This window comes from Pelodiscus sinensis, chromosome 15 (genome assembly GCF_049634645.1).
Source record: "Pelodiscus sinensis isolate JC-2024 chromosome 15, ASM4963464v1, whole genome shotgun sequence".
Lineage (NCBI taxonomy): Eukaryota > Metazoa > Chordata > Testudines > Trionychidae > Pelodiscus > Pelodiscus sinensis.
The window spans coordinates 23,139,011-23,154,731 of NC_134725.1; the positions used below are offsets into that span (position 1 = coordinate 23,139,011).

Consider the following 15,721-nt stretch of genomic DNA (forward strand, 5'->3'; position numbering starts at 1 on the left):
TAACTGTCTACAAATTCACACTCATTGCAGATTTGCTCCAGAAGCTGAAGTTAGCATGGATTGAGAGCAGGGGCGGCCTGAAGTGGGCTGCCGGCAGCTGGCGCCCCAGATGGTATGCGCAATTGGCACCCCTGCCTCCACAGCCCTCAATGGCGTGACGTCATCATTGGGCACCCCGTTTAACGCAGCGCTCTAGGCGACGGCCAAGTTGGCCTATACGCACGGGTCACCCCTGATTGAGAGTGATCAATAGCTCAGAATTCAATGTGCCTCTAGATCCATGCGGAGGTGAAGGTGGGAGAAGGCAAGCTTAAAACCTGTATTTCTCAAAGAGACTTCCTCTAAAACTCACAGGAGAAAGGACTGGAAGGGGATCAGTTTTCTAGCTCTTCTGCCAGCAAAGGCCAAAAAAAGGTTTTTTTCCATTTGGATTTAGGGTGGCACTGGGAGGAGATCAGACAAAACCAAACCCTCACTATGAATTAGGGATATAAAATCCCATTTAACTAGTTAAATATTATGTTGCAACCATTTAATTGCTTAACTGGAGTTTCACGGGCTGCTCTAGCCTGGCTGGATCCACTGTGTCACGGGCAGGGATTGCTAGAGCTGGGCTGGGTCTGCCACCCCATGCCGCAGAGCTACTCCAAATAGGCTGGGCCTGCCACACCAAGCTGAGAGGCTTCTCTGGCAGGACTGGGCCCACCACACCATGGGCATGGAGTTCCTTTAACCCAGGGTTATTCTAAACTGGTCCGAGTATACTTAGGGGTACTCGAGAGAAGTCTGGAAGGTACGTCAACACAACTGAAATTTGGAGAAAACTGAATTTTTGTTTTAAGCACTTTATTATTTTTATACTTTTAACATCCAAAAATGTCATCGCCCATTTGGCTACACTTAAGTTGTTTAAACAAATGTGTTGCAATGGGAGAAAAAAATTGTGTGTGTCTGAAAACTGTAGTTACTGGGGATACTTATAATTTTTTTTAAGTGGTACTTTATAAAAAGAGGTTGAGAAACACAGTTCTAACCTGTCTGGACGACTGGTTATTTGGTTATGTCCCTACTGTGAACAACGCACAGCTAGAAAGTCATCAGTGCCGGTTATGCCTGCGTCAACACCAAACATAAAAATGGCCATACTGGGTAAGATGAAAGGTCCATTTAGCCCAGTATCCTGTCTGCTGACAGTGGCCAATACCAGGTGCCCCAGAGGGAGGGTTCACAACAGACAATCCTCACGTGATCCCTCCCCTGTCACCCACTTTCAGAGAAACAGAGGCAAGGGATACCAGTGCTACCCATTCCTGGCTAATAGTCCTTGATGGACCTAACCTCCATGAATCTATCTACTCTTTTTTGAACCCTGTTCAAGTTGTAGCATTCACCACATCCTCTGGCAAGGAGTTCCACAGGTTCACTGTGTGCTGAGTGAAGAAAAATTTCCTTTTCTTTGTTTTAAACCTGCTGCTTCACTTTCATTTGGTGACCCCCTAGTTCTTATGTTGTGGGAATAAGAAAATAACATTTCCTTATTCACTTTTTCCATACCAATCATGATTTTATAGACCTCTATCATATCTCTCCTTAGTCTCCTCTTTTCTAAACTGAAAAATCCAAGTCTTTTTAATCTCTCTTCATATGGGACCCGTTTCAAATCCCTAATCATTTTTGTTGCCTTTTTCTAAACCTTTTTCAATGCCAATATATCTTTTTTGAGTTTAGGTGACCACATCTGTATGCAGTATTCAAGATGTGGGCATATCATGGTTTTATATAGAGACAGTAAGATATTTTCTGTCTTATTCTCTATCCCTTTTTTAATGACTCCTAACATTCTATTTGCTTTTTTCATTGCTGCCGCACACTGAGTGGACGTTTTCAGATAACTATCCACAATGACTCCAAGATCTCTCTCTTGAGTAGTTGTAGCCAAATTAGTCCCCATCATATTGTATATATAGTTGGTATTATGTTTTCCAATGTGCATTACTTTACATTTATCAAAATTAAATTTGCCATTTTGTTGCCCAATCGCTTAGTTTGGTGAGATCTTTTTCAAGCTCTTCACAGTCTGCTTTGGTCTTATCTATCTTAAGCAGTTTGATATTATCTGCAGATTTTGACACCTCACTATTTAGCCCTTTTTCTAGACCATTTATAAATAAGTTGAATAGAATGGGTCCCAGGACGGACCCTTACGGTCCCAGGACACACCCACTAGTTACCTCTCTCCACTTGGAAAACTTACCATTTTTTTCTATCCTTTGTTTCCTGTCTTTTAATCAGTTATCAATCCATGAAAGGACCTTCCCTCTTCTCCCAAGACAACTTACTTTACTTAAGAGCCTTTGGTAAAGGACCTTGTCAAATGCTTTCTGGATACTATATCCAATGGATCCTCCTTGTGCACACTAAAAAAACTATTGCAGATTAGTAAGGCATGATTTCCCTTTACAGAAACCATGTTGACTTTCCCCCAGCAAATTATATTTGTCCATGTGTCTGACAATTTTATTCTTCACTATAGTTTCAACTAATTTGCCCAATACTGATGTTAGACTTACCAGTCTGTAATTGCCAGGATCACCTCTAGAGTCCTTTTTAAATGTTGGCATCACATTAGCTATCTTTCAATCATTAGGTACAGAAGCTGATTTAAACTATAGGTTTCAAACCACAGTTCTGCAATTTCCCATTTGAGTTCTTTCAGAACTCCTGGGTGAATGCCATCCAGTCCCAGTGACTTATTAATGTTAAATTCATCAATTTGTTCCAAAACCTCATCTAGTGACTCCTCAATCTGGGACAATTCCTCAGATTTGTCACCTAAAAAGAATGGCTCAGGTTTGGGAATCTCCCCAATATCCTCAGCCGTGAAGACTGAAGCAAAAAATTCATTTAGCTTCTCCCTATGACTTTATCATCTTGGAGTGCTCCGTTATCTCGAATGTCCAAGGACCCCACTGGTTGTTTAGCAGGCTTCCTGCTTCTGATGTACTTAAAAAACATTTTACTATTGCTTTTTGAGTTTTTGGCTAGCTGCTCTTCAAACTCCTTTTGGGCTTTTCTTATTATATTTTTTACTTAATTTGGCAAAGTTTATGCCCCTTTCTGTTTTCCTCACTAGGATCTGACTTCCACTTTTTAAAAGATATCTTTTTATTCTTCAGTGCTTCTTTTACCTGGTTGTTAAGCCAGATGGAACTTTTTTGGTTCTCTTACTGTTTTTTAAATTTGGGCTATACATTTAAGTTGGGGCTCTATTATGGTATCTTTGAACAGAGCCAAGAACGTTTGTCAATGGCAGAGGTAGATGCTCAGGACCATTGTAGGAGAGGACCCAAATTTCCCTAGGGGTTAGACACACAGCCACTTTGCTACACTCTCACACAAACATAACATTCCTGCTATTGTGGCAAGGCAAGAAAGTATGGCTGGCTATGAAGACACATGGCTAGGAAATGCAGAGGCCATCCTGTTATCCGTCACTCACCATGCACATACAGGGATCTGTGATAGCAGCACAGTAAACCGCTGAACACCTCCCAGAACATGTTTTACTCAGAGCTTAACACCTTCTCCCCTCCCAAAACTTGATCTTTAAACCAAAACCATAGAACATTTTAAATCCAAAAGGAATTCCCAGAGTCTTTTTAAAAAAATCATCCACCTCCTTTTTAAAAATGAGCCAGATATCTGATCTACTTTCAAGAGAATGTAAAAGAAAAAGTGTTGCTAAAAATAGTTCAGGAAAGTGTCTCAAGAAGACAGAGGTTACATTACCCTTACATAGAGAGTATCAACCAGCAGCAAGCTTCAACCATAAAGTGAGGGAGTGACGGCGCGTTGGGGGTTCCCCGTCTCCTGCACCCCAAAATGGCACAAACAGACTGCACCAGCCAGTGGAATTGAGGGTGGTTTATTGCTCCTCCAGCACAGCGCAGCACAGATATAATCTGGTTACAGGAACTGGGGCTAGGAGGCCTCAGTGCCCCCCCCTTGAGATAGGGGAGTCCCAGCCCCCTCCCCAGCGCCTTATTCCCTGCCTTCCAGCCAGGAACTAACTAACCCTCTTCCAGCCCTGCCCCCCAGCCAGGGCAGCCTCCACCTTCCTTTGTTCCTCTCCATGGGAGGTGTCTGGCCACTGGTTCAACAAGTTTGGCATTACCTTTCCATAGTGAGGCTTTCCTTGCTGGGTCTTGCTCCAGACAGCAGGGGTCACCACAGCCCAGCAAGTACCCCCACTACGTCACAGTTCTCCCCCCTCCGAGAGCGAACTGAGCAGGGTCACTCCGCTTGTGACCTAGGGAAGTTCGGGCCCCTCGCTACGGGACAGCGCGTCGGCGATGATGTTGGCGCTCCCCTTGACGTGGATCACTTCCATGTCGTAGTCCTGCAGGAGCAGGCTCCACCGCAGCAGCTTGGCGTTCGTCCCTTTCATCTGGTGTAGCCAGGTCAGGGGCAGTGGTCGGTGAACACCGTGAAACGCCGGCCAAACAGGTACGGCTGCAGTTTTTGCAGGGCCCACACCATGGCCAGGCATTCCCTCTCTACGGTCGCGTAGCTCCGCTCCCGGGGCAGCAGCATCCTGCTCAGGTACACGATGGGGTGACGTTCCCCTTTCTCGTCCACCTGCATCAGCACTGCCCCCAGCCCGGTGTCCGAGGCGTCCGTAAACACGATAAAGGGCTTGTCGAAGTCTGGGTTTACCAACACTGGGGCCTTGGCCAGGGCTTCCTTCAGTGCACAGAGAGCCCTCTGGCACTGCTCCGTCCAGACCACCCTGTCTGGCCTCCCCTTCCTGCACAGCTCTGTGATCGGGGCAGCGATGGAGCTGAAGTTGGGCACAAACCTCCCGTAGTACCCCGCCATCCCAATGAAAGCCTGGACCTGCTTCTTGGTCTGGGGCACAGGCCAGTCCCGGATGGCCTCCACTTTGGCCGGCTCTGGCTTCAAGCAGCCACTCCCCACCTTATGGCCCAGGTAGGACACTTCGGCCATTCCAACCTTGCACTTCCCAGCCTTTACGGTCAGCCCGGCCTCCCTCAGCCGATCCAGTACCTGGCTGACCTGGGCCACGTGGTCCTCCCATGACTGGCTGAAGACGCAGATGTCATCGATGTACGCTAGGGCACAGTTCTCCATTCCCCGCAGCAGCTGGTCCACCAGGCGCTGGAAGGTGGCCGGCACCCCTTTGAGGCCAAAGGGCAGGACCAGGAACTCATAGAGCCCCAGTGGCGTGATGAAAGCTGATTTCAGTGTGGCCTCCTGGTCTAGCGGAAACTGCCAGTAGCCCTTGGTGAGGTCCAGGGTGGTGAGATAGCGAGCTCCCCCCAGCTTGTCCAGGAGCTCGTCTGGGCTTGGCATTGGGTAGGCGTCGGACACCGTGATGGCGTTGAGCTTCCGGTAGTCCACGCAGAACCGGATCGACCCATCCTTCTTGGGAACCAGCACCACGGGAGAGGCCCAGGGGCTGGAGGATGGCTGGATCACCCCCAGGGCCAACCTGTCCTGGACCTCTCTCTCCAGGTCCTGGGCTGTTTTCCCTGTGACCCTGAATGGGGAGCAGCGCACCGGGGGGTGAGTGCCCGTCTGCACCCGGTGGACAGCCAGGTTGGTGAGACTCGGCTTGTTGGAGAACAGCTGCTGGTGGGAGCGCAGCACCTCCCGGATCTCGGCCTGCTGGGCCGGGGTGAGCTGGTCCGAGAGGGAAATTGACTCCAGCGAAGAGTCCTCTCTGGTCCCAGGGAACAGGCCCACCAGGGGATCCTCCCCCTGCTCCTCCCAGGGCTTACACCCGGCCAGCACCAAGTTCTCCCTGTCCCAGTACGGCTTCATCATGTTAACATGATATACCCGCTGGCCGCGTGTCTGGCCCGTCAGCTCCACCACGTAGTTCACCTCGTTCAGCTGCTTAACCACCTTGAAGGGGCCGTCCCAGGCGGCTTGCAGCTTGTTCTTCCGCACGGGGATCAGGACCATCACCTGGTCCCCGGTAGCGTAGGCACGGGCCCGTGCATTGCGGTCGTACCAGACCTTCTACTTCCTCTGGGCCCTGCTCAGGTTCTCTCTGGCCAGGCCCATGAGCTCGGCAAGTCTTTCCCGGAATGTCAGGACGTATTCCACGACCGGCTCACCCTCTGGGGAGACCTTCCCCTCCCTCTCGTCTTTCAGTAAGTCCAGGGGGCCCCTCACTCGCCTCCCATATAACAGCTCGAACGGCAAGAACCCCGTGGACTCCTGGGGCACTTGCCTGTACGCAAACAGCAGGTGGGGTAGGTAATTGTCCCAGTCCTGCGGGTGTTTGTGCATAAAGGTCCGTAGCATCTGCTTCAGAGTCCCATTGAACCTCTCCACCAACCCGTTGGTCTGGGGGTGATACGCCGAGGCCCAGGTGTGTTGCACCCCACTCTTTTCCCATAAGCACCGGAGCAGGGCCGACATGAAGTTGGATCCCTGGTCCGTGAGAACCTCCTGGGGAAACCCCACCCTGCTGAAAATGGTCAGCAGTGCGTCTGCCACCGTGTCTGCCTCGATGGAGGGCAGGGCCACGGCCTCGGAGTAGCGGGTGGCGAAGTCCACCACCACCAGGATGTATTTCTTCCCTGTCCGGGTTGCTCTGTTGAAGGGCCCCACAATATCCATCACCACCTTCTGGAAAGGCTCCTCTATGATGGGCAGGGGTCTCAATGCAGCTTTCCTCCTGTCTTGGGCCTTCCCCACTCGTTGGCAGGAGTCGCAGGACCGGCAGTACCGCTGGACAGTTGCAAACATCCCCGGCCAATAGAAGTTTTGGAGCAGCCTCAGCCTTGTGCGCCGGATCCCCTGGTGTCCCGAGAACGGGATGTCATGGGCCAGGTGTAACAGCTTGCGGCGAAACCTTTGGGGAACCACCAGCTGCCGCTGGAGCCCCCACTTGCCTACCGTCCCGGGGGAAAGCCATTCCCAGTACAGAAATCCCCTCTCCCACCAGAACTTCTCCTGGCAATCTCCTCCTAGGGGTTGAGCGGCACCCAGGTCAGCCCGGTCCCTCAGGGCCTGCAAGGAGGGATCCGCTCGCACCTCAGCCTGGAATTCAGCGGCTGGGGCTGGGACAGGGCCGTGGTTCCCCCCACTGCCTAGGTCCAACTCTAGGTCTGCTGGGACGGGGCCCTGGGCCCCCTGTTGGGGAACCTCCTCGAGTTCCGGGCCGCAAGCCCCTCGCTTGCTCTGGCTACGGGTGGTGACCAGCGTCCTGTGGGGTCCGTCTGGCCACTCCTCTAGGTCACTCCCCATTAGCACGTCGGTGGGCAAGTGCGGGTGCACCCCCACTTCCTTGGGGCCCTCCTTGGCCTCCCATTTCAGATGCACCCTGGCTACGGGTACCTTAAAGGGGGTGCCGCCTATGCCCCTCAGTGTCAGCTGAGTGTCGGGTAGCATACGGTCTGGGGCCACTATGTTGGGTCGTGCCAGCGTCACCTCCGCCCCTGTGTCCCAGAAACCTGTCACCTTCCTGCCATCCACCTCCAGGGGTACGAGGCAGTCCCTCCGTAGGGGCCGCCCCGCCCCCACCCGGTGCACGGATAAATCTGTCTCCAGAGGGTCAGACCTCCCAGGGGAGGTGCACTGAGCATCCTTCCCCCCTCCCCGAGCGGAGGTTTGCCGGCCAGCCCCTGCCTCTGGGGCAGCCTGCCCTTCCTCCCGCCCCAGCCAGTTAACCCTGGAATGTCCCAGGTCATGGGACCTGTCCTTGCGCCTGGTGCATTGAGCCCTCTTGTGGCCTCGTTGCCCACAGCGATGGCAAGTTAGGTTCTGTGGGCCCATTCGGGTCGGCTCTGCCCGGGCCCTGGATGGTTTTCTGGGGTATCGATGACTGGTCCTGGTCCCTGGGGCTCGCCTCGGAGGTGTCTCTCTCCGTTGCTCCGCCGAGAACCAGTCTCTGCGCGATTCTCTTTCTCTCCGGGACTCCCGTTCACCCCCGGACCGGCTCTCCATGAACTCATCCGCCAGTCTCCCGGCCTCCTGGGGGTTCTCTGGTCTCCGGTCCTTGAGCCACAGCCTCAGTTTGGGTGGGCACACTTCATAGAGCTGCTCCATCATGACCAGCTTGAGCAGCTCCTCTGCAGTCTGGGCTCCGACTCCAGACACCCACTTGCGGCAGTATTGCGCCAGGCGGGAGGCCAGGTCCACATAGGTCTCCCGTGGCCCTTTCTGTACCCCCCGGAACTTCTTCCTGTACATCTCGGGGGTCAGCCCGAACTTGTGCAGCAGGGCCTCCTTGACTCGGTTGTAATCCTCTGGCCTTAGGTCCTCCAGCTGACTGAGCACTCCGGCCGCCTCCTGGTTCAGTGCGGGGACGAGCTCCTGTAGCCAGTCAGCTGGGGGGACCCGTTGCAGTCCACAGGCCCTCTCAAAGGAGCTGAGGAACCCATCTATGTCACCCACGTCCTTCAATTGGGCCACCGTGAGCCTCTCCAAGCGCCTGGCAGCCCCGGGACCCTGGGGCCCACCCACTCTTGGCGCAGCCGGGGCCCCGCAGGTTCTCCGCTCTGCCATGGCCAGCTCATGCTGTCGCTGCCTCTCTCGATCTTGGCGCTCCTTCTCTCGGTCCTGGCGGTCCCTCTCTCGGTCTTGGCTCTCCTTCTCTGGGTCCTGTACTTCCAATTCCTTCATCCGCAGCTGGATCTCCAGCCGCCGCAGCTCCGCTGGGTTGGCCCCTGCTCTAGATGGGCTACGGCTTGCAGGCCTCCCGGGAGACGCTGTCGCATCTCTCCGTTGGGTTCCAGCGCTCCTCCCCCTCTCTGAGACTGACACACTCTCGGGGGGGGGGGGGTCTGGCTGCTTCCCCTGGGGACAAGATCCTGGCCCTGTGGCTGGTCATTATCTTCTAGCTGGGTAATCAGCTGGGCCTTGGTTGCTTTCCGCACAGGCAAGCCCCTCTCTCTGCACAGCCCCACCAGCTCTGCCTTCAAGAGTTGGGCGTAGGCCATCTGCCCGCTGGTCCCCTTGGTGCAGACTCACCAGTCTAGTGCTGCAGCGCCCCACGATTCCCCGGAACCGCTTCGCTCTGCCTCAAGCATGCTTGGCTCCAGGGCTCTTGCTTCTACGGCGCCTTGTCGCTTGCTGCTGGGAGCTTCATCCACGGGGTGCAGTGGATCCCACTTCTGACACCAGTGTGATGGCGCGTTGGGGGTTCCCCGTCTCCTGCACCCCAAAATGGCACAAACAGACTGCACCAGCCAGTGGAATTGAGGGTGGTTTATTGCTCCTCCAGCACAGCATAGCACAGATGTAATCTGGTTACAGGAACTGGGGCTAGGAGGCCTCAGTGCCCCCCCCTTGAGATAGGGGAGTCCCAGCCCCCTCCCCAGCTCCTTATTCCCTGCCTTCCAGCCAGGAACTAACTAACCCTCTTCCAGCCCTGCCCCCCAGCCAGGGCAGCCTCCACCTTCCTTTATTCCTCTCCATGGGGGGTGTCTGGCCACTGGTTCAACAAGTTTGGCATTACCTTTGCATAGTGAGGCTTTCCCTGCTGGGTCTTGCTCCAGACAGCAGGGGTCACCACAGCCCAGCAAGTACTCCCACTACGTCACAGAGGGGAAGTGAAGTTTGTTTTGGTTTGCACTGACAGACACAGATTTAAACTAGGAAAACTAAGAACTATTTAAAAAAGCTAAACATACATAAATCCATGGGTCCAGACTTAATACATCCGAGGGTACTGAGGGAGTTGGCAAATGTCATTGAGGAGCCTTTAGCCATTATCTTTGAAAAGTCGTGGCGATCGGGAGAGATCCTGAATGACTGGAAAAAGGCAAATGTAGTGCCCAACTTTAAGAAAGGGAAAAAAGACAATTCAGGGAACTACAGACCAGTCAGCCTCACCTCAGTCCCTGAAACAAACATGAAGAGGATCCTGAAGGAATCCATTTTGAAGCACGTGGAAGAGGGGAATGTGATCAGGAATAATCAACATGGATTTACTAAGGACAAGTCATGCCTGACCAATCTGATTAGCTTCTATGATGAGGCAACTGACACTATAGTTGGTGGATTTGATACCTTGACTTTAGCAAAGCTTTTGATAAGGTATCCCACTGCAGTCTTGCCAGCAAGTTAAGAAGTATGGATTGGATAAATGGACTATAAGGTGGGTAGAAAGCTGGCTAGATTGTCAGCTCAACAGGTAATGATCAACGGCTCAATGGCTGACTGGTGGTCAGTTGCAAGCAGGGTGCCCCAAAGATCAGTCCTAGGCCTTTTTTTTTTAACATGTTTATTAATGACCAGTGATGAGGTGATGGATTTCACCCTCAGCAAATTTGCCTATGATACTAAGCTACAGGGAGAGGTAGATATGTTGGAGAGTAGGAAAAGGGTCCAGGGTGACCTAGACAAATTGGGAGAACTGGGCCAAAAGAAATCTGATGAAGTTCAACAAGAACAAGAGCAGAGTCCTGCACTTGGGATGGAAGACTCTGAAGCACTGCTTTACAGGCTGGGGGCTGAGTAGCTAAGCAGCAGTTTGGCAGAAAAGGACTTGGGAATTACAGTGGATAAGAAGCGGGGTATGAGTCAACAGTGTGTGCTTTTAGCCAACAAGGCTAATAGCACATCAGGATGCATAAGAAGAGCATTTTCAGCGGATGTAGATAAATGATTATTTCACTTTATTTAACACTGATGAGGCCACATTTGGAGTACTGCGTCCAATTCTGGGCCCCATATGACAGAAAAGATGTGGACACATTGGAGAGGGTCCAGCAGAGGGCAATCAAAATGATTATGGGGTTGGAGCACATGACTTACGAGGAGAAGCTGAGGAATTTGGACTTGTTTAGTCTGAAAAAGAGAAGAGTGAGGGGGGATTTGATAGTAGTCTTTAACTACCTGAAGGGAGGTTCCAAAGAGGATGGAAAGAGGCTGTTTTCAATAGAGATGGATGGCAGAACAAGGAACAATGGTCTCAAGTTGCAATGGAGGAGGTCTAGGTTGGATATTAGGAAAAACTATTTCCCTAGGAGGATGGGTTATCTAAGAAGGTGGTGGAATCTCCACCCCTAGAGGTTTTCTGGCTTGACAAAGTCCTGACTGAGATGACTTAGTTGGGTTGGTCCTACTTTGGGTAGAGGGCTGGACTTGATGACTCCTGAGATCTCTTCCATGCCTATGATTCTAGGGATGTTAAATTTTGATTAATCAGCTAATTGAGTAGTCAATGGAATTTCCATCAATTACTCAATTAGTCAAGAAGGGGGGACACTCACTATGCCCCCTATGTCTCTGCCTTTTAAATGTAGTAAGAGCCACCACTCTTACTGGATAGTCAACTATTCAACTACTCTTTTACATTGTTAATTTAAACACTGGGAAGCTAACATTCACTGTGGAATGCAGTCATGTCCTGTGCCAGGATGAAGGCTCAGGCTGGGGGATTGAAAAGGAGCTTAAGGAAAGCAGACACGGACATCATATTGAAATTCAATAAAATCTGGGCCTCTCAGGGCTTGTCTATGCAAAATCCATGGCAGCAACTGAGCTGTTCCACAGACACTACAGTGATAGAAGGGCTTTTTTGTCCCTGTGGTAAATTCTTTTCTCCCAGAGGAAGTAGCTAGACAGCAAAAGAATTCTTCCATTGACTTGCAAAGGGGACAATAAGCCCGGGGCTGGGGCAATTTATGCTGCTACTGTCAGAGAAGTGGGACTAAAGCAGGATTGCTGCTACTCTGCACCACTCCCAGAAGTTGCCAGGATGTCCCTGTGGCCATAGGACCGGGGGAAATCTCTGCATCATCTGGGAAATGCAGCCAATGGGAGCTGCAGGAGTGATGGCTGTGGGCAGTGGCACGCAGCCACAACCCATCCCCCGGCTAAGAATCACTGTGAGAGGGATGAGCTGGTTGCTTTCAGAAGCCACCCAATATAAGCCCCGATCTCTTCCTTCACCCCAATTCCCTGCCCTAGCTCCAACCCAGAGCCCAAATTCTGCTCCCAAATTCCCTCCCAGATCTAGAACCCCTTATTCCTTCCTGCACTTAACCCCTCTGCCAAAGCCTCCTTCCCATACCCAAACTCCCTCCAGATCCTGACCTCATACTCCCTACTACATGGCAATCCTAGAGCCAAGCACCCCACCAGACCCAGACTCCTTCACAGAGTTGCACCCCTCACTCCCTCCAGCATGCAAATTCCAGAGCTTAGCCCCTCATCCTCTTCCATACCCAAACTCCCTCCCAGAACCCACAGCTTGCACCCAAATTCCCACCCAGAGCCCAAACTCCCTCCCACCTCCAAAGCCCCTGCATCCAAAGTGTTTCCCAGTGCCAGCATCCTTCACCCTCTCCTGCACCCATGTTCCCTCCCAGAGCCTACACCCCAGACTCCCTCCTGCAGCCCAACCTTCTGCTCCAGCCTTGTGAAAGTCAGTGAGTGTGGGAGAGAGCAAGCAATGGAGGAAGAGGAAGTAGAGTGAGCAAGGGGCGGGGCCTCAGAAGAGGGCAGAGCAAGATCTTTGGGTTTGCGCAATTAGGGTTTGCAACCCTACTAGGTGGGCACAGGGAAGTCCTGGCCCTGCTGGAAAAACATGCCTAGCAGTGCAGCTGGCTGCTCACTGAGGGTATGTCTACACTACCCCGCTAGTTCGAACTAGCGGGGTAATGTATGCATACCGCACTTGCTAATGAAGCCCGGGATTTGAATTTCCCGGGCTTCATTAGCATAAGCGGGGAGCCGCCATTTTTAAATCCCCGCTGCTTCGAACCCCGTGTAGCGCGGCTACACGGGGCTCGAACTAGGTAGTTCGGACTAGGGTGCCTATTCCGAACTACCGGTACACCTCGTTTCACGAGGAGTAACGGTAGTTCGGAATAGGACCCTAGTCCGAACTACCTAGTTCGAGCCCCGTGTAGCCGCGCTACACGGGGTTCGAAGCAGCGGGGATTTAAAAATGGCGGCTCCCCGCTTATGCTAATGAAGCCCGGGAAATTCAAATCCCGGGCTTCATTAGCAAGTGCGGTATGCATACATTACCCTCCTAGTTCGAACTAGGAGGGTAGTGTAGACATACCCTGGGCGAGTGCAGGCACAGTAGTGCCCAAGGGTGGACAGTGTTTGGTTGCACCTTTGCGTGCATCAGGGCCCACTGATTGTTCTGGCCTGGGGCCTGGAATTGTTGTCTGCTGGACTGAACTGACCTGCCTTTGTAGTGCAGATAGGCCTTATGACTGGGAGTATGGGGCAACTGCCCCACTGCCCAGTTATTCAAAAGGACCCAGGGCTCCGAGTTGCTACTACTGTAGCAGTGGCAAGAACCTCAGGCTCTTTAAATCACTGTGGAGCTCCACATAGCACACTGGGGGTAGCGGGGTAGATGCAGTACACTCTGAGTGGGGCTAAGACTGCTCCAGGGAAGCTAGCCCTGATGGCCCACCCTGCTCCTTGTGAAAGTCCCACAGAGTGGAGATCAGATCTATTCTTCGTATCACCTTTGAAAACCCTATCCTGAATTTATGGAAGAGCACTGACTTTTCAATATGTCGACGCTCTTCTTGCAGAGCAGTCACATGCTCCAGATTGAAGGCCTGGTTTGGTCATTTTTAATTTTGCTGCCCTGGCATGAGTGATACACTGAGATTATTTTATACCAGTTGATGTCATACTCATGAACAAGCAAGTGCCACCTTACATTTCATCCCTATGGGTTGTGGGTGGGATTTTTGTTTTGTAGTACATCCATTTGCAAGCTAAGCAAATATCCTTCAGGAGATTGGCTCAACCAAAGCACAAAGTAGATATGGATCACAAGAGAAGCCAGGCAAACTCCATTTACAGGCACTGTTTTAGAATTAGGTTAGACTGTTAATACATGTAGCAGCAGGTTTAAAGATTATTGGGGGTATATTCTCACAGTGAGGTATGAAAAGCTGAGAATTCTCCTCTCTCTCTGAGAGATGGGCCATGAGAACTTATACCTAGATATTTATAACCTAAAATTTCTCTAGTTTGGAGTTTAATTTTAGTGCTTGTGATAACAGACAGGGTGATATAAAAAGTTATGAGGCACAGGCATTATGCCAGCTTCCTAACATAACTCTACATTCTTGCCTCATCACAATCCTCTCTGCTATCTTCAATCTCTTTTGAAGCATGCTGTAAACACATATTAACAAGGTCTCCATTGTCTCAGTAGACAGCTTTGAAGCTCAGATAGATGCAGGAGAGATTCTAATCAAGGTTACAATTCTCTCTCCACTAATGGAGCACAGCTCTAACTGACATCAAGGAGATGTCTATACACAAATGAAAAGAGCACATGGACTAAACTGCAAGAAAAAATGGTTACTTGCCTTGTAACTGTTGTTCTTCGAGATGTGCTTCTGATGTCCATTCGAATGAGGTGTGCGCACGCCACATGCATGGATTCCAGCGCTTTTTCTCCCAGTGGTACCCATCAGGCCAGTACGGAGCCCCCTGGATGGCACCAACATATTGGTGCATATATACCCTTGCTGGCCCTCCCCACCCTCAGTTCCTTCTTGCCAGAGTTCTCCAAAGAAGGAGAGGTGGGTGGGATTTTGAATGGACATGAGCAATACATCTCGAAAAACAACAGTTACAAGGTAAGTAACTGTTTTTTACTCTTCGAGTGCTTGCTCATGTGCATTTGAATGAGGTGACTTCCTAGCGAAAATACAGGAGGTGGGGTCAGAGACCTATGACAAGAGCAGCATCCTCCCTAGCCTGCTGAGTGATTGCGTAGTGCATTGTGAATGTGTGCATCAAAGACCACGTGGCTACTCTGAAAATGTCCAGCATGGGGACCTGTGCCAGGAAGGCCATCAACGAGGCATGAGCCCAAATGGAATGGACCATGATGTGGGGCACTGCCTTATCAGCAAGTTCATAACATTCCCTAATACAGGAAGTGATCCATGATGATAAGCACTGGGTTGATAGCAGCAGGCTCCTCATCCTCCCTGCTACTGAAATAAAGAGCTGTGGTGACTTCTGAAACCCCCTCGTCCTGTCTATGTAAAACACCAATGTGTGCTTAGCATCTAGTGAGTGTAGGGCACATTCCCTAGGAGTCGCGTGGGGTTTTGGAAAAAATACTGGCATGTAAATAACTTGTGATGTGAAATGTGGAGATCACCTTAGGTAAAAAGGCAGGGTGGGGTCACAGTTGAACCCTGTCCACAAAAAAGACAGTATGGGGGTGGTTCTACAGTTAATGCCCTCAATTCCAAAACCCTTCTAGCCGATGAAATTGCTACTATAAAGGTGACCTTATAAGGCAGGTGTTTAAGGGAGCACATCGCCAGAGGCTCAAAGGGAGGGCCTATGAGCCTGGTGAGCACCAGATTGAGGGCCCACAGGGGCACAAGTTACCTAACATGAGGAAACAATCTGTCCACCCCCTTAAGGAACCTCTTGATCATCAGGTCCACAAACAGAATCCTGACCCCTTTCTCCAGGTGAAAGACTTCTATGGCCGCTAGGTGTATTCTAAGGGTATGTCTACACTGCCACCCTAATTCGAACTAGGGTGGCTAATGTAGGCATTCAAATTTGCAAATGAAGCCCGGGATTTAAATATCCCGGGCTTCATTTGCATGTTCCTGGGCGCTGCCATTTTTAAATGCCCCGTAGTTCGAATTACCTGCCCGCGGCTACACGCGGCACAGACTAGGTAGTTCGAATTAAAGCTCCTAATTCAAACTATCGTTATTCCTCC

At 51.2% G+C, this 15,721-nt stretch overlaps 1 protein-coding gene across 4 annotated transcripts in view; it reads right to left on the reverse strand.

The window, feature by feature from the left end:
• Nucleotides 1-15,721, reverse strand: part of ULK1 (unc-51 like autophagy activating kinase 1) — a 150,823-nt gene that overhangs the window by 78,354 nt on the left and 56,748 nt on the right. The window lies entirely within an intron of this gene.